The following is a 15,342-nucleotide window of genomic DNA, read 5'->3' on the forward strand; positions in this document are numbered from 1 at the left end:
GTTGTTAGATTCTCTCTGGTGGTTGTCCCTCTGTCTCTTCCTTCTTGTATTACTCATTCAACTCCTCCAGGAAGAGGTGCTCTTTGGGTTGGTTGTTCTTCATCCAGAAAATGGAGCACAATAACTATGTGCTTTGGCCCATACCTGTAACCCCAGATGCTCAGTAGGCTGAGACAGGAGCTTGGCAAACTGGAGGCCAGTCTGAGCAATAGCCATACCATGTTTCAAAACAGCAGGCTGCTGAGGATGTAGCCCAGTGATAGAGCACTTGCTTGAGGCCCTGGGTTATTGAGTCGCAAAACAAACAAACAAAAACTAAACGGAACACATTTATGTGGCACTTATCCACCCTGTAAGCCACTGGGCTGTCATACATATCATGTAACTTTTAGTTGAGAAGCAAATCTCTGGTTCATCCGTTGTGGGTAAAATATCCATGTCCAATGACACAGCACGACAGCACATCATTTCCACTCTGGCCGCAGGTGTGGGAAGTCTGTAGAGTCTCTGGAACACTCACCTTGACACATGGCCACAGCCCCTGCTGAGTTCATTCTGTCTGACGCATGCTGGGGCACCACCAATTGTCTTGACAATCACCTTCACATGGGGATGTTGGATGGCAACCACCAAGAAGCCTTGTGCAGAAGTGTATTGGAGCTGATCAATTCCACCAGAATTCTCTCCCCTGCTCTCCCTCTACCTGCTACACACTCGCATTCACACACACACATACACACACACATTTCCCATTCCAATCACTCCTAAAACTGACTTAAAATAAAAGCCACATATTATTACTGCAAAATACTCTCAAAGTCATGCCTGAGAAGAGGTGTGGACAATTCACCCTGCAAACTCATCCTGTGGTCCCTGTCCTGACAACGTTAATGTCTCAGATACCTCATGGAAACACCAAAAAAAAAAAAAAAAAAAAAAAAGAAGCCATTTGTCTAAGTGAGACCAGCATGTGGCAGGATTTGCTTTCCTGGTTCCTTAATATTTCAGCATCCTTCAATCTTCAGTGAACATGTAGATTCTATCTTTAGAACACATTTGGAGAAAACAATTCCAAAAATGATACAGAGAGACTCCATCTGGAATCAATTGTTTGAAATGCTCAGCAAAACTCTTCTCTTTGGAACACTCTGGTCCTCTAAATAGAGTTAAGATTAAAATAACTCTCCAATCTCACTCTGGGACAGAAAGCTGAAGGAAAAGGAAGTTCTAATGTTGTTAAGATCCCCCTAGAAGAGTCCTATTTGGTATGTTTCATGTCTATCTGTTTCTTCTATCTCAGCTCCCTACTGCTTGTTCCTATCTTGCATGAGCCTAGTGGTTCATTTCTTCTCTAAACTGAGTAAAGGAACAGTGAGTTCACCCCAAGAAGAGCAGTTAGCACTAGGAGGTACAAAAAAAATTGTGGATTATCCAGAGGGCAATCTGGGCATCACAACAACCTCAGCAAACAGTCCAGAGTGTTGCTCAGTGGTGTGCATTTTATTACCCAGGCTAAAGAAAAAAATGTCTTTCCATGAAGGCCAGTCCAAAAGATGCATTCTGTATAGGGAGTCGAGCAGTCTTTCCAGCTTAGACACTCGAGTCTCCTTCAGACTGGATCCTGCAATGTGGTTTTATCAGAAACATCCTTAGTTCTCATTAGGTGCAAATTTCAGGGCATCAACAGTGGACCAGATGCAGCATGAAGTGATTTTCCAAAGCACCAGGTAAGTGCATCACCCCACTCCATCCAGTGGACCCCTAATCCCAGGCATCACATCTTCCACTGTCTCTTTCTATTCATCCTAATTAGCAATAAGTGAATCCAGTCCTATTCTGTGGCCAGCCAACCTTCAATTGGATTTTCTTTGTACTTTAGACTGAGCAATCTGCAATTACACTATCCTGATACTTTCTCACTATGGTGAAGAAAGTGTGTGCTTTTGATTCCCTTCAGCTCAGCTAGCAAAAGGTTGACTGTGTGCATATCTGATGCACAGCTACACTGCTCTTCTTATACATGTCTCGGTTTTGAGATGCTTAAAGTTTTTATTTGCAGTGGTTGATTTGCTTTTGTTTAGCTGCTATGCCCAGTATATGGGGTGGGCATCGGGTTTCATTCTGTAAAAAAAGTGTCATGTCACAGGTGGTAAGACAAGCCTGTGGTCAGTTCTCCAAGTGGTCACCTCAGAATGGGTTTCTGAGCAAGGAATTGAGCACCGTCCTCTCTGATAGAAGCTTATCTTAACTGGCAAGCTACTTGGGAGTATTCTGTTTCCTTCTTCTCTTACCACAGGTAATACAATTTAGGACCAAAATCTCTTTTAAAGTAGATATTTGCTATGCTATTCCTACGAGTCATTTTCAAATGACATAAGACAGTCCCTGAACCCTTTTGTGAACTCTCATTTCTACTATTCTGGTTGAGGATAGGCCTCTGGGATTTGTTAGCTGCTTCTTGCAGTGAGAAGGCACTGCCTGTAACCCCCAAAACTCTCCCTGGGATAGATACAAGAGCCACGAACAGTAGGCAACCCTAGACTCCCAAAGTACTGATACCTGGGCCCCTGTCTCCTAAGAGTGCCCAGATTCATAATCACAATGCCAAGCTTGAATGTCACAGTGTCTCTATCCAGTATGAGTAGCAAAGAGTGAATACCTTTTAGGGTCATGCCCTTGGAAAACAATGGAAGGGAAAGTTTCCCCATAGGTTGTGCGGAATTCCACCAGAAAGAACAAACCCTTATAACACAGCCATTTAGGATCAGCAGCCCAAGCAAGTTGCCCACAGCCCCAGCTCCATCTGGTTCACCTTACTGGTGGTCCATGTGGTCCTCACAGACTGGAGGAAAGTGCTTCTTACTCCTTCTCAGGACCCACATGGAAGTCATGACATGCAAGAGCCTTAGACTAGACCCAAACCCTGCCACTCTCAATGCTGGTGTCTACTGATGCTGACCACTCACCCATGACCACAATGTCCTTTGCCATCCTCCCAAACTCCTGAACCAGAGCATGTGAGAAGGGCTCCTGGAACTGAACTTGTGCTTTGGTTTTTGTACTGGTCTTTCTATAGCAGGAGCTCACTCACACATAATCCCTGTCAGTGTTACTCTTTGAAAATTCCTAGTGTTATCACCTGTTTCAAAGTCTAATCCAGTCTTTCTGTATCTCCTGTACTTGGGAATACCCTTGGTGGAGGGAAGAAGGGTCTAGATACAAAATTATGCATTCACTCATTCCAAAAATATTACTGAATATTTATGGGCAAGACTCGATGGGGACATGGATTATAATAGTGAAGACCCCAGGAACACATAGTGTTTGCAGTCTATTCCAGGAGAATATAAGGTCTGTGAGCCCTGGGAACAGTGGCCACAGAACAGATGGAGTCTGGCCATGTGCTACCAGGGTAAGTGAGGCCACTGTAAGTTGACTTACCTTGGTGCTGTTGAGTACTGTTTATGATGGAATAACTAAGGCAGCAGGTATGTTTTCATCTGTGTGAGACTAATGTAGAAGACTTCCTGAATGTATGGAATTATTTTGTTCTTCTGTGACTTGTTCTTTAGAGGAAGCACACCTTTGATCAGGAGGAAGCACTGTGTACCTATTCAGGGCAGGGGCCGTGGAACTGCCTGCCTGGTCTACACCTAGGCTCCTCCAAATGGCTGTGTGACTTTGGGTAAGTTACTCTAACTTCCCTGTACCTTGGGTTTCCTGTCTGTGAAGTAGCTTGATGTCATTTACCTATAGACATGGCATGAATAGTAATGATACCAACAAACCAGAAAGTACCTAAAAGAGCTTGGCACGGGATAGGTTTTCTGACAATGTTAGTGACCATTATAACAAGTGCAGGAAGTATAAAATATTTGGGGGTTAAAAATAAGTTCTGAACCTGAAAGTTTGGGGAATAAAACCACACGTCAAGGCCTGCCTGGGAAGAATTGAGCCAGTTCCATCAACAGACATGGATCCTGTAAGCTGTGATCACTGGTCACAATGCAAGTAACAGGTGGGCCTGTCCATGCAAGCTTGTTGGGTCACTTCTTCCAGGCTGCTCTCTGCACACTGGTAGTGGCCCCTGAGGGTCAAGGTGTGTGAGACGCAGGCAGGTAACTTTAGGATCTCCAGTATTGATGCTTCTTTCCTCTCGTGCTCTTTCTCCAGGAATCCTGCCCCCTGAACCTGCACATTCAATTTAAATCTTAGAGTTCCTAGGTTCCACATAAGTAGTAATTTTACTTAATTCAGCCATGGTAAAAGCTGAGATCACTGGTACTTGGAGCAGAGGAGAGAGGAGGCGTGGGGGCCAGGAAGGAGCCCTTTATTAAAGTCATGACAGAGTTAGGGGGAGGCTGAAAATGTTCTGTTTGAGTGATGAAAACCTATGTTCTTTGCTCTCCAATTTTCGTTTGATTCCACTTTTAGTATCTGAGTAGGTTTGGAATTTTTTCTTATCCATCACTTCCATTTTCCTATGATGTCTCATTACTCAGTAACAAGAAAGAAATATAAATAACCACGACCTGCCATGAAACCTCCTAAGTCCAAGCATTCGTTGCAATTACTCAGGCTTTGGTTTCAGCAAGATTTAGTGGTAATGTCTCACAGAAGTGTGGGTGGACCAAGGACAATGTTTCAATTCTCCTCTGTTTCTCTGACTTTCTACCTACCTTACCTCCGTCTATGTATGCATGCAGGCATCTCTCTGTCCTTTGTCTAATTGGTGTATTATGCTTCCAGACTGAAGAAATGGCAACACAATAGTCTCCAAGACATCTAGACTTTGAGGATCAAGGCGATCGTTGGAAATGTATGTTTGGTAAGAAGGGCACAAACTCATAAAAACCCACTCAGGAAATAAATTCCTAAACAACTATTCAGTGCCAGCATTGCCCTAGGTGCCCTACAGAGATCGTCTCATTTCTCCCACAACAACCCTGAACAGTAGGTCCATATGCCTCTGATGTACAAAATCAGAAAGATGGAGATCAGAGAAATGTTCCCAGCACCACATGGCTAAGAAGTGGGAAATCCAGCCTAGTTTAACCCCCTGATACACAGGTGTATTCAGGAGAAAATAATTTCCAAACAATTATAAAATAAATTAAATTTAAAAAGCAGACATGAATGCATATCCTTGTGATCCACATGGTCTCCACATTATTAATCTAGTACCCTAAACCAGCAGTTTAGCATCCCTTGGCCTGTGTCTCTGAAGCACCTGTCTTTTCCCCTCTCTTCTGCCCACCACTTGCTTCTGGACAGACTTCCTCCTCTCTCAAGTCAGAGCTTCTTGCCCATTAGCTGCTTATGCATCTGGATGCCCCACCACTCTGACTTTTGGGATTATCTCTGGGACCCCTCATTGGGACAGAAGATGCCCAGAAGTTTCTAAAGTACTTGCTTCATATGCTACCTCTGTTCCCCCCAAATCCTACCAAATGAATGAATGGGGAATATTAATTTTTGATGAGAGTTCACTGAGATGCCATTTTAAAAATATGGAATATTTTGGATAATTTTTATATTTATAACAAAAATATGCTTCCACAAGTAGTTTCAACCCTGTGAACTAAAACCACCAGCGTGCACTTTTAGAAGCTATGGTCAAGTTTATCAATACCCATTGTGCTAAGCTGAAGCTGAGTCACTGGGGTTAAGCCTTTGCCCTTAGAATAGAAACAGGGTCAGCTACAACTGAAGAGGAAATCATGGTGCTATGGAAAGAACATGGAACACGTATCTGCCACCAACTAGTGTGGCTAGCTATGCAACCTTGGTGAGGTCACCTTTTTGTCGCCCTTTCATACCTAGGACATAAGATTCATGAGGTGCCTCCTGCTGGTTCCAGAAAGTTCTGCATCAATCAAACCGAAGAGTGGCTATGGAGGAGTTTTGAAAAAAAATTTTGTATAAGGAGTATTATATACACTATAAGCCCTGCTTCCATTAAGCTGGCAGCTGAGTCATTCAGACTGGCAAAGAGGCAAATGATGAAGGAGAAAAGATGATGGAAAATCTAGATATAATTCTGAGCTGAGTCATTGTCCTTGGGCCTCATTACGTTGGGGTAAGTCAGTGGAGGGTGACATAGCAGAGGGCACGTCAGGTAAGTCACAGGACAATCAGAGATGCTCTTCTGTCTGGAAAGTCACTCACATGGTGGAAGATGAATAAAAAAAGAGGGGCGGATTGACAACTGAGGGTGCACCATCAGTGAGAATTGTAATCATTCATTCAATCAGCAAATCACTCTGCCCACTATGGGCAGGGCACCAGGCTAGATGCTGTGGTGCTTTCAGGGTGCATGACATGGTTTTTGCTCTTGGTCACTGAAGCAGCAAAGTCTAGGGAAATGAATGCAGAACGCAGGGTGAAATGAATCTCATAAAGAAGGTATGAAAATCCTGCCCCAGTCATGTCTTAATCTCCATGTTTGGCTAAAAGCAAGCTCCAAACGCTGTTTCAGGAAAGCACGTAGGACTAGACCTTCCTGTGTTTGGGAGAGTTAGGTATTTCCTTGTGGGGGCTGGGTGTGTGATGAGAAGGTAAACCAGATGGCAAGGCCAGCGCAGGGACTTGGTTGTTTTGAAGGAAAACCCAGGTGATGATTTAGGAGGCTGAGGGTCTTGGTCACCCAGAGCAGCCTTCAGGTTGGCCCAGAGGAAGCCGGTCAAGGAATGGCTCAGCTCCTCTTTCTGTTTCCGGTGCTCAGAATGATCTGATCACGAATCTTTAACTGACAAATCCACTTAAGCCCTGAATGTCTCTACATTCCCAATTGTAAAATGTAGATCATAATACCTGCCTTTTGGAATGCTGTGACAATTCATATGGTAATAAGTGTCAATCGCCAATCAGCAGCTCAGTAGAATTCACCGCTCCTCTTGCCTGCTTTTCCCCAAATGCAGATACGCCTCAGTTGTCCCCTGGAGGTTAATGTCATTAGAAGAATGTGGATTTAATAATACTTTTCTACTGACTATGGAACTTCATCTGAAATACTACATCAATAGCAAAATCCCCACCCATGCTCTTGGGATAGTCTCAGTGTATAGAAACAACCCATCCCATGGAGAACAAACATCCTTTAAAGTCTGCTGGGATGCATGACAGTTTGTTAGTGAATAGAGGGCACATGTGTTGCTGCCTCTGCATTTATCAAAAAGGGGACAAATTCTTTGGAAATGTACTTTTCAAGGGTATCATGTGACTATTCCCTGAGTCCATGGTAGAAGGCAGTAGATGAAAATAATTTCACCTGCAATATTTAGACCTGGGACTAATGAATCTTCATAGCGTTTCAAACTCATCTATTCTTATTTAAAAGCGATGAGTGGTGGCAGTTTGGAAAGATGTACTTGTTCGTGGGTGCGATAAAAAATGCCTGGCATTGCAGCACAAAGTTCTTAATGTCCTTCCCCAAGAGAGAAAAATAATTGCTATAAGGAATTAAACTTTAACTCCTTGCTCTTATCCCTTCAAAAGGGTTTAGGGTCACTTTTACTTTATTTCTCCCTATAGAGTGCCCAATTTAAGTGCAGAATATATATATATATATATATTTAAATTGCGATGATTGTTTATTGATATTTTAAAGAGTCCTCATATATTGGAGATAAATATTGATGCATTTAGGAATGAAATGATGTACCTTAGATTTGCTTCACAATAACCCAAAGTGAGGGAGAAGTAAATGTGGGCGTAAATGGAGTAAGATTGGCTATCAATTGACAAGTTGGATGGTTGAAAGAGTTTTGGAATTAGTATATTATTCTTTTTTTTTTCTGTGTTTAAAAATCTGTATACATATTTTTTAATTGTAAACAAATGGGATACATGTTGTTTCTCTGTTTGTACGTGGCGTAAAGGCATACCATTTGTGTAATCATAAATTTACATAGGGTAATGTTGTTTGATTCATTCTGTTATTTTTTCCCTTCCCCCACCCCTCCCACCCCTCTTTTCCCTCTATACAGTCCTTCCTTCCTCCATTCTTGCCCCCCTCCCTAACCCTAACTCTAACCCTAACACTAACCCCTCTCTCCCCCCATTATGTGTCATCATCCACTTATTAGCGATATCATTCGTCCTTTGGCTTTTTGAGATTGGCTTATCTCACTTAGCATGATATTCTCCAATTTCATCCATTTGCCTGCAAATGCCATAATTTTATCATTCTTTATGGCTGAGTAATATTCCATTGTATATATATGCCACAGTTTCTTTATCCATCCATCAATTGAAAGACATCTAGGTTGGTTCCACAATCTGGCTAATGTGAATTGAGCAGCTATGAACATTGATGTGGCTGTATCTCTGTAGTATGCTGATTTTAAGTCCTTTGGGTATAGGCCAAGGAGAGGGATAGCTGGGTCAAATGGTGGTTCCATTCCAAGTTTTCTAAGGAATCTCCACACTGCTTTCCAGAGTGGCTGCACTAATTTGCAGCCCCACCAGCAATGTATGAGTGTACCTTTTTCCCCACATCCTCGCCAACACCTGTTGTTGCTTGTGTTCTTGATAATCGCCATTCTAATTGGGGTGAGATGGAATCTTAGGGTGGTTTTGATTTGCATTTCTCTTATTACTAGAGATGTTGAACATTTTTCCATATGTTTGTTGATTGCTTCTTCTGTGAAGTGTCTATTCATTTCCTTAGCCCATTTGTCAATTGGATTATTTGTATTCTTGGTGTAGAGTTTCTTGAGTTCTTTATAGATTCTGGAGATTAGTGCTCTATCTCAAGTATGATTGGCAAAGATTTTCTCCCACTCTGTAGGCTCTTTCTTCACATTGCTGATAGTTTCCTTTGCTGAGAGAAAGCTTTTTAGTTTGAATCTATCCCAGTGGTTGATTCTAGCTTTTATTTCTTGTGCTATGAGAGTCCTGTTGAGGAAGTCTGGTCCTAAGCCGACTTGTTGAAGATCTGGACCTACTTTTTCTTCTATAATCTGCAGGGTCTCTGGTCTGATTCCGAGGTCCTTAATCCATTTTGAGTTTAGTTTCGTGCATGGTGAGAGATATGGGTTTAGTTTCATTCTGTTGCATATGGATTTTCAATTCTCCCAGCACCATTTGTTGAAGAGGCTATCTTTTCTCCATTGCATATTTTTGGCCCCTTTGTCTAGTATGAGAAAATTGTATTTATTTGGGTTTGTGTCCGTGTCCTCTATTCTGTACCATTGATCTACCTTTCTATTTTGGTACCAATACCGTGCTGTTTTTGTTACTATTGCTTTGTAGTAGTGTTGAAGATCTGGTATTGTGATACCCCCTGTTTCACTCTTCCTGCTGAGGATTGCTTTAGCTATTCTGGGCTTCTTTTTCTTCCAGATGAATTTCATAATTACTTGCTCTATTTCTGTAAGGTACGTCATTGGGATTTTAATTGGAATTGTATTGAATCTGTATAGCACTTTTGATAGTATGGCCATTTTGACAATATTAATTCTGCCTATCCAAGAACATGGGAGATCTTTCCATCTTCTAAGGTTTTCTTCAATTTCTTTCTTTAGTGTTCTGTAGTTCTCATTGTAGAGGTCTTTCACCTCTTTTGTGAGACTGATTCCCAAGTATTTTATTTTTTTCGATGCTATTGTGAATGGGGTAGTTTTCCTAATTATTCTTTCCAAAGATTCATCACTTATGTATAAAAATGCATTAGATTTATGTGCATTGATCTTATATCCTGCTACTTTACTGAATTCACTTATGAGTTCTAAAAGTTTTCTGGTGGAATTTCCAGGTTCCTCTAAGTATATAATCATATCATCAGCAAATAGGGATAGTTTGAGTTCTTCTTTTCCAATTCGTATCCCTTTAATTTCTTTGGTCTGTCTAATTGCTCTGGCTAGAGTTTCAAGGATGATATTGAATAAAGTGGTGAAAGAGGGCATCCCTGCCTTGTTCCAGTTTTTAGGGGGAATGCTTTCAGTTTTTCACCATTTAGAATGATATTGGTCATGGGCTTAGCATAGATGGCCTTTACAATGTTAAGGAATGTTCCCACTCTCCCTAATTTTTTTAGTGTTTTGAGCATGAAGGGGTGCTGTATTTTATCAAATGCTTTTTCAAGTGCAGAATATTTTATGTTTACATATAATATTCTCTTACCTATATTTGGAATGCTACTAATGAAACTTATGTTTCATTAAATTATTTTTCCAAAGGATTCAAAGACTTCAGTTCAATGTGCAGAATTTAGACTGGTTATTTCTCACCCTGTTATTCAGATAAGATGGTGACCAGAAACAACACTTTCCTTTGAATTTCTACCATAAAATTGTCTCCGCAGAAAATGTCTCTAAGTAGATACAAAGCGAGCACATTCTCAGGAGCAGGATAGGCGTTTTTGTTCTAGGGAGAATAGGCTCTTAGGACCACTTTCCGGATGACAGTGTCACTCCAGAAGAAGACCAGTGTGGCCGCCCGGAGGGCAGGATTCAGTGTGATTCATCTTGCTAGGATCTGTTCTCTTTTTCCCCATATTTTTATTGGTGCATTATAATTGTACGCGGTGGTGGGATTCATTGTTACATATTCGTGCATGCACACAGTATAAGCATTATTTTCACTGGTGTGGCAGAAAAGAGTCCTGAAATATGTGTCCTGTGAATATCATTTAATGTTTTGGGAATTCAGTTTGCTTATCTGACAGTAGAAAGCGATGGACTTAGGGATGGAAAGTAAGTTCTCAGCAGGTCTTACTCCTCCTCCCAATCTTGTGCCTTCATCAGAGGTCAGCATTAACCTTGGCATTGTTTCCTGTCAGGTCCACATTTGATCTTGGCACATTTTTCAGTATTAGGGTTTAGGTAGCCACCACTAGTAGATAAGAATCAAGAGTTTAAGTGAAATCCATTTGCCGCCCCTGGACTGGAAGGTTTGAGAGGTACCATCTAAAATCCTAGGATTCTCTTCTTTATATAGGCTGCCTATATTTAAGAAACAATGATTGAAAACAATGGAACATTTGGACAGCACCCATAATAACCTTTGCTAGCAGGAAGCCCCAGGGAACACAGCCCCAGACTAATGAAGTCCTTAAAACGTAACACACATAGCCCAGGGCAATCGAGTGCTAACTGATGGACTGTTGGGGTCTGACTTCAGGATATACAGATATCATCTGGTTTTCTCTAAACATAAACTGCACTACGTGATTTTAAAACTATGCCGCAAACAAAGGAGAAAGAGAACATTTAGCAATAAAAAGATCCAGTTATTGGCAGCAATACACTATTAGATCTCTGTGGAATTTTTGGTGTTGTTGTGGTTGACATGACACTGCAAAGACACAGGGCTTTGAGCATGATCTCCTTTAACCCCCTGGACAGTACTGGGAAAGGATACATCGCAGTTTGGGTCTGTAGGAAGGAATTGCATATTTGCATACATTACACAGTGTAAGGAACTCACTGAGAACATGGTGTTCAATGATTGTACTGATTATGGTTCTATGAATAGATGCTGATACATAATGTCCTGGGTTATTTTATTTTACTCTGGACTCTAAATTTCTTTGCCAGGAGAAACCAAGACATTCATAAAAGAAATAGGCCATTTTGAAAACACAGTATTGATTTATATCTGCAAAAGGACAATAGCTTTGGGAGGAATGAAGGCTCCTTTAGGTTTGTAAGTTACTTTGGATGATTTCAAGTTCAGAATCCTTCCAAACGGAATCTATAAATTGATACAGATGAGAATGCTCTGCTCTCCCTTTATTTGCAAGTAGCTGTGATTCTTTCCAGAATGTCCTTGCTGATTTAAGGAAGGAGTCCAACATACTGCCCTGGTGCTGGAAGGATGGAGCTACCCAAGGTGGTCTGGGGGAGGCGGGCCTAGGCAGAGGCTGCGGCCATGTGCAGGTCATCTATAGTGTCCCTGGCCACTCATTCTTCCACATTGCCCTTCTCAGCTCCATATGGTAAACACACAAGAGCTCTTGTACTAGTCTGCGTGGGCTGCATAGCAAACTATTACAGACCAGTGGCTTAAACACCAGAACCTTATTTTCTCACAGTTTTGGGGGGTAGAAGTCCTAGACAAAGGTGCTTCTGAGTGCATGAGGGAAGAATCCATTCCAGGCCTCTCCTAGGTGTGCAGACGGCCCTCTCCATCTGCCTCTTCACGTGGTTATCCTGTGTCTCTGGGGTGTCCTAATATCCTCCTGTAAGGACACTATTCCTACGGGATGAGGGCTACCCTAATGGCTTGACTTCAGTTTCATTACCTCTTTGAAGGCCTTATTTCCAAATATACTCACATTTTTAGGTGCTGGGGCTTCAACATATGAATTTGGGGGTAACAGAATTCAGTCATAATAGCACTCATTATGATTTAGGTTCTCTTTCCAAGTTTTTTATGGACATTATTTCATCCAATACAGCAATCTTAGCTCACAATGAACTAGGTATCATTTGGGGGTCATTTTATAGGAGAAGAAACTGAGGCCCAGGGAGGAGGAAAAACTTGCCCCAAATCCCAAAATATAAATAAGTAGACATTTTTTTTTTAAAGGTTCATTTCTTAAGTCTTAGTAATACCTTATAGAAGCATCATTATATCTGTTAACATAAAAGTATAAATCTTGTATCCATGTATTGGATTTAATAGCCATCCTTTATTGATATACATCCATATATATCTGGATTCCTTTTGTATCCAGTACCTTTCATTTAGTAGATGCTCAATATTTAATAATTAGATTTGAATGTGCTTTGCATGTAGACTCTTCTAAAAGAAGTCGAAGTGAGGGTACTAACTTGATAGTATTGTCAGTGGGGATAAAAATCCTATATGAATATCAGGATATTTAACTTGTGAGCAACATATATTTTTGAAAATTTGGTGAATATATGGAGATGCTATAGTTTCCTTATTATTTTTAAAAACGTTGATTAGAAGAGTCAGCAACACTCAAAGAGTTTGAAGAAATAGGCATAATTTTAGAAGGTTTTTCTAGGAATTATTCTTCTGTAATGGGCAGAGGAGAAGTACAGGAGGAAAATTATTCTTCCCCCTGGCCACAAGGCACAAGTGAAGTGGCAGGAGAGCTGACACTGGGCACAGCTTGATATGTATATACAAATTAAATATTTCCACCCTGGGAGATGTAGGGTCCAATATCTTGTTTTAGTTAGTTTTTCCTTGCCGTGACCAAACACTTGACAAGAGCGATATAGAGAAGGAAAAGTTTAGTTTGGCTCACAGTTTCAAAGGGTCAGTCCATGGCCGACCAACTCCATAGCTCTGGGCCAGAGGTGAGGCAGAATATCATAGCAAAAGGGCATGGCAGAGGAAAGCAGTTGGAAAGCTGCTCAAGACGTGGCAGCCAGGGAGGAGAGAGAGAGAGAGAGAGAGCGCACTCTGCTCACCAGAAACAAATCATAAACTCCAAAGGCATGCCCCCATTAACCTACCCCCCCACAGCTACGTCCTACCTAACCCATACACCTGAATTAACCCTTTCATAATCTATTCATCTTGCCTCTGAACATTCTTGCCTTGTCTCAGACATGAGCTTTTGGGGGACCCCTCATATCTAACCCACAACATCTCAATTTCTGTCACTTTTTGGCAATTAAAAGGTCTGTCAAGGAAGATAATGTTTCCTGCTACCTACACATACATGATTTACATGGAAAATCACATAACAGATGTAGATATGGAATATTTACATCAATATTCAAAATGTTTTTCTCTCTTCCTTAGCATGGTCAGAGAAACCCTGAGTGATTTAGAGACAGTGCATTTAGATATAACTTAAAGTTTTTCCTTTGTTCCAATCCATATCTTCCAGCCTGAGATCCCATAGGGTCTTTTCTAGAGTGTTCCTTGCTCTAGGGGTGATGTGCACCATGGTACATGTTCATTCGCAGTTTCATCTCTTATTCATTAGAAGTGCAATTACTTTGAAGACAAAGACTTGGAAAATAACAGTGGACTCTCCTAGACTTAGAACTTAGTGTAGGGGATCAGAAAATGAAGGGAGTTTTTTACTTCAGCCTCGGCTGTCCAGGCCTTCTTGCTTTGGGACACAAAGTGATCAAGCAACCCGGTATAAAGAAGCAGATGAGCAGCGGAGTGTTCTGGGGCTGAGGCACTTGGCACAACCCTAACATTACCCAAACTTTGATGGGTGCAAGCCAGGCTCTTAACTCCGTTTTAATGTGGTCTTTGAGCCCAAAACACATATTTACATATTGTATACATCTGTGGCTGGTTGCAAAAGCAAACTTCTGTGATAATGACTTGCTTTGTTTTGGAAAGAAATACTATACTTGTATTTCTCCATAAACTGTTGAACTCCTTTTCTATGAAACCAGCAGTTTTATCTGACCTTGAATTTCTAATCTATGTCCCTAATTTGGCTTTGATGTGAGGCAGATGCCTTCTTTGAATGTCATTCCCCTCGATGTTGTCAGTTGTCTGATCCCTCTGTGAAGACATTGCACTGTGTTTGCGTTATGCTCCTAAATCTATTTGTGGGTCAAAATGCACTGGGGATATGAGCTAAGTCCTTATCTATCATGATAGGAAGTCAAAACATAATGCAAAAAAACAAACAAACAAACAAAAAATGCATGTCTATATAAGAATTCAGAGAACCACGAGGTAACTGTCAACAAAGTACCACTTCATGCTTTTTTTTGCCCAGAATTCAATATAAGAATATTTCTCAGGGTAGAAAATTCTGTTCTGAAAACTGTGGACTGTCTATACATCCCTGTCACCGTGAGAAATGTAACTGTGAGGCATGGCTGAATCACAGTCCTCCTTTGAATGTAGAATTCATCAGTCTTGGGTTGTGATTCTTTCTTGCTTCTCCAAAATCCAAGAGAAGCCAGTGAACAGAAACTTTATATTGAAAACCTTTGGTAACAGGATAATGCTCTGTGATATCACTGTGTTTCCCTTTTGGATAATGCAGGCTTTCCCCCATTAAGTGGTTCAAATCAGGAGACTGAGACTTATTGCTTAAGGGAGGAGGGCGGCTATCACTCCCATAATAATACTGCTAATCATAGCAATTGATGCTGCAGAGTGAACCTTATGTGCCTGACTCTGGTTTGTACGGTTTGTTTATATTACTCTATAAACCTAACCTTACCCTCACACTAAGTAATCCAACTTCTACCTCTAAGCTCACACACAAATTTTGTTAGGCTTCTAAAATGTAGGCAACAAGAAGGAAACTGGGAATCAGAACTTTATTTAGCAAAACAATGCTACATTTTCCCCTGTGAATATATGGTCCAGGAATCCAGTTGGAAAATGGGAATCTCCTTGTGTTTTTCAGTGGACACCAAGATCGTTCTATGGGGT

The sequence above is a fragment of the Sciurus vulgaris genome (genome assembly GCF_902686455.1).
Source record: "Sciurus vulgaris genome assembly, chromosome: 6".
NCBI classification, from domain to species: Eukaryota; Metazoa; Chordata; class Mammalia; order Rodentia; family Sciuridae; genus Sciurus; species Sciurus vulgaris.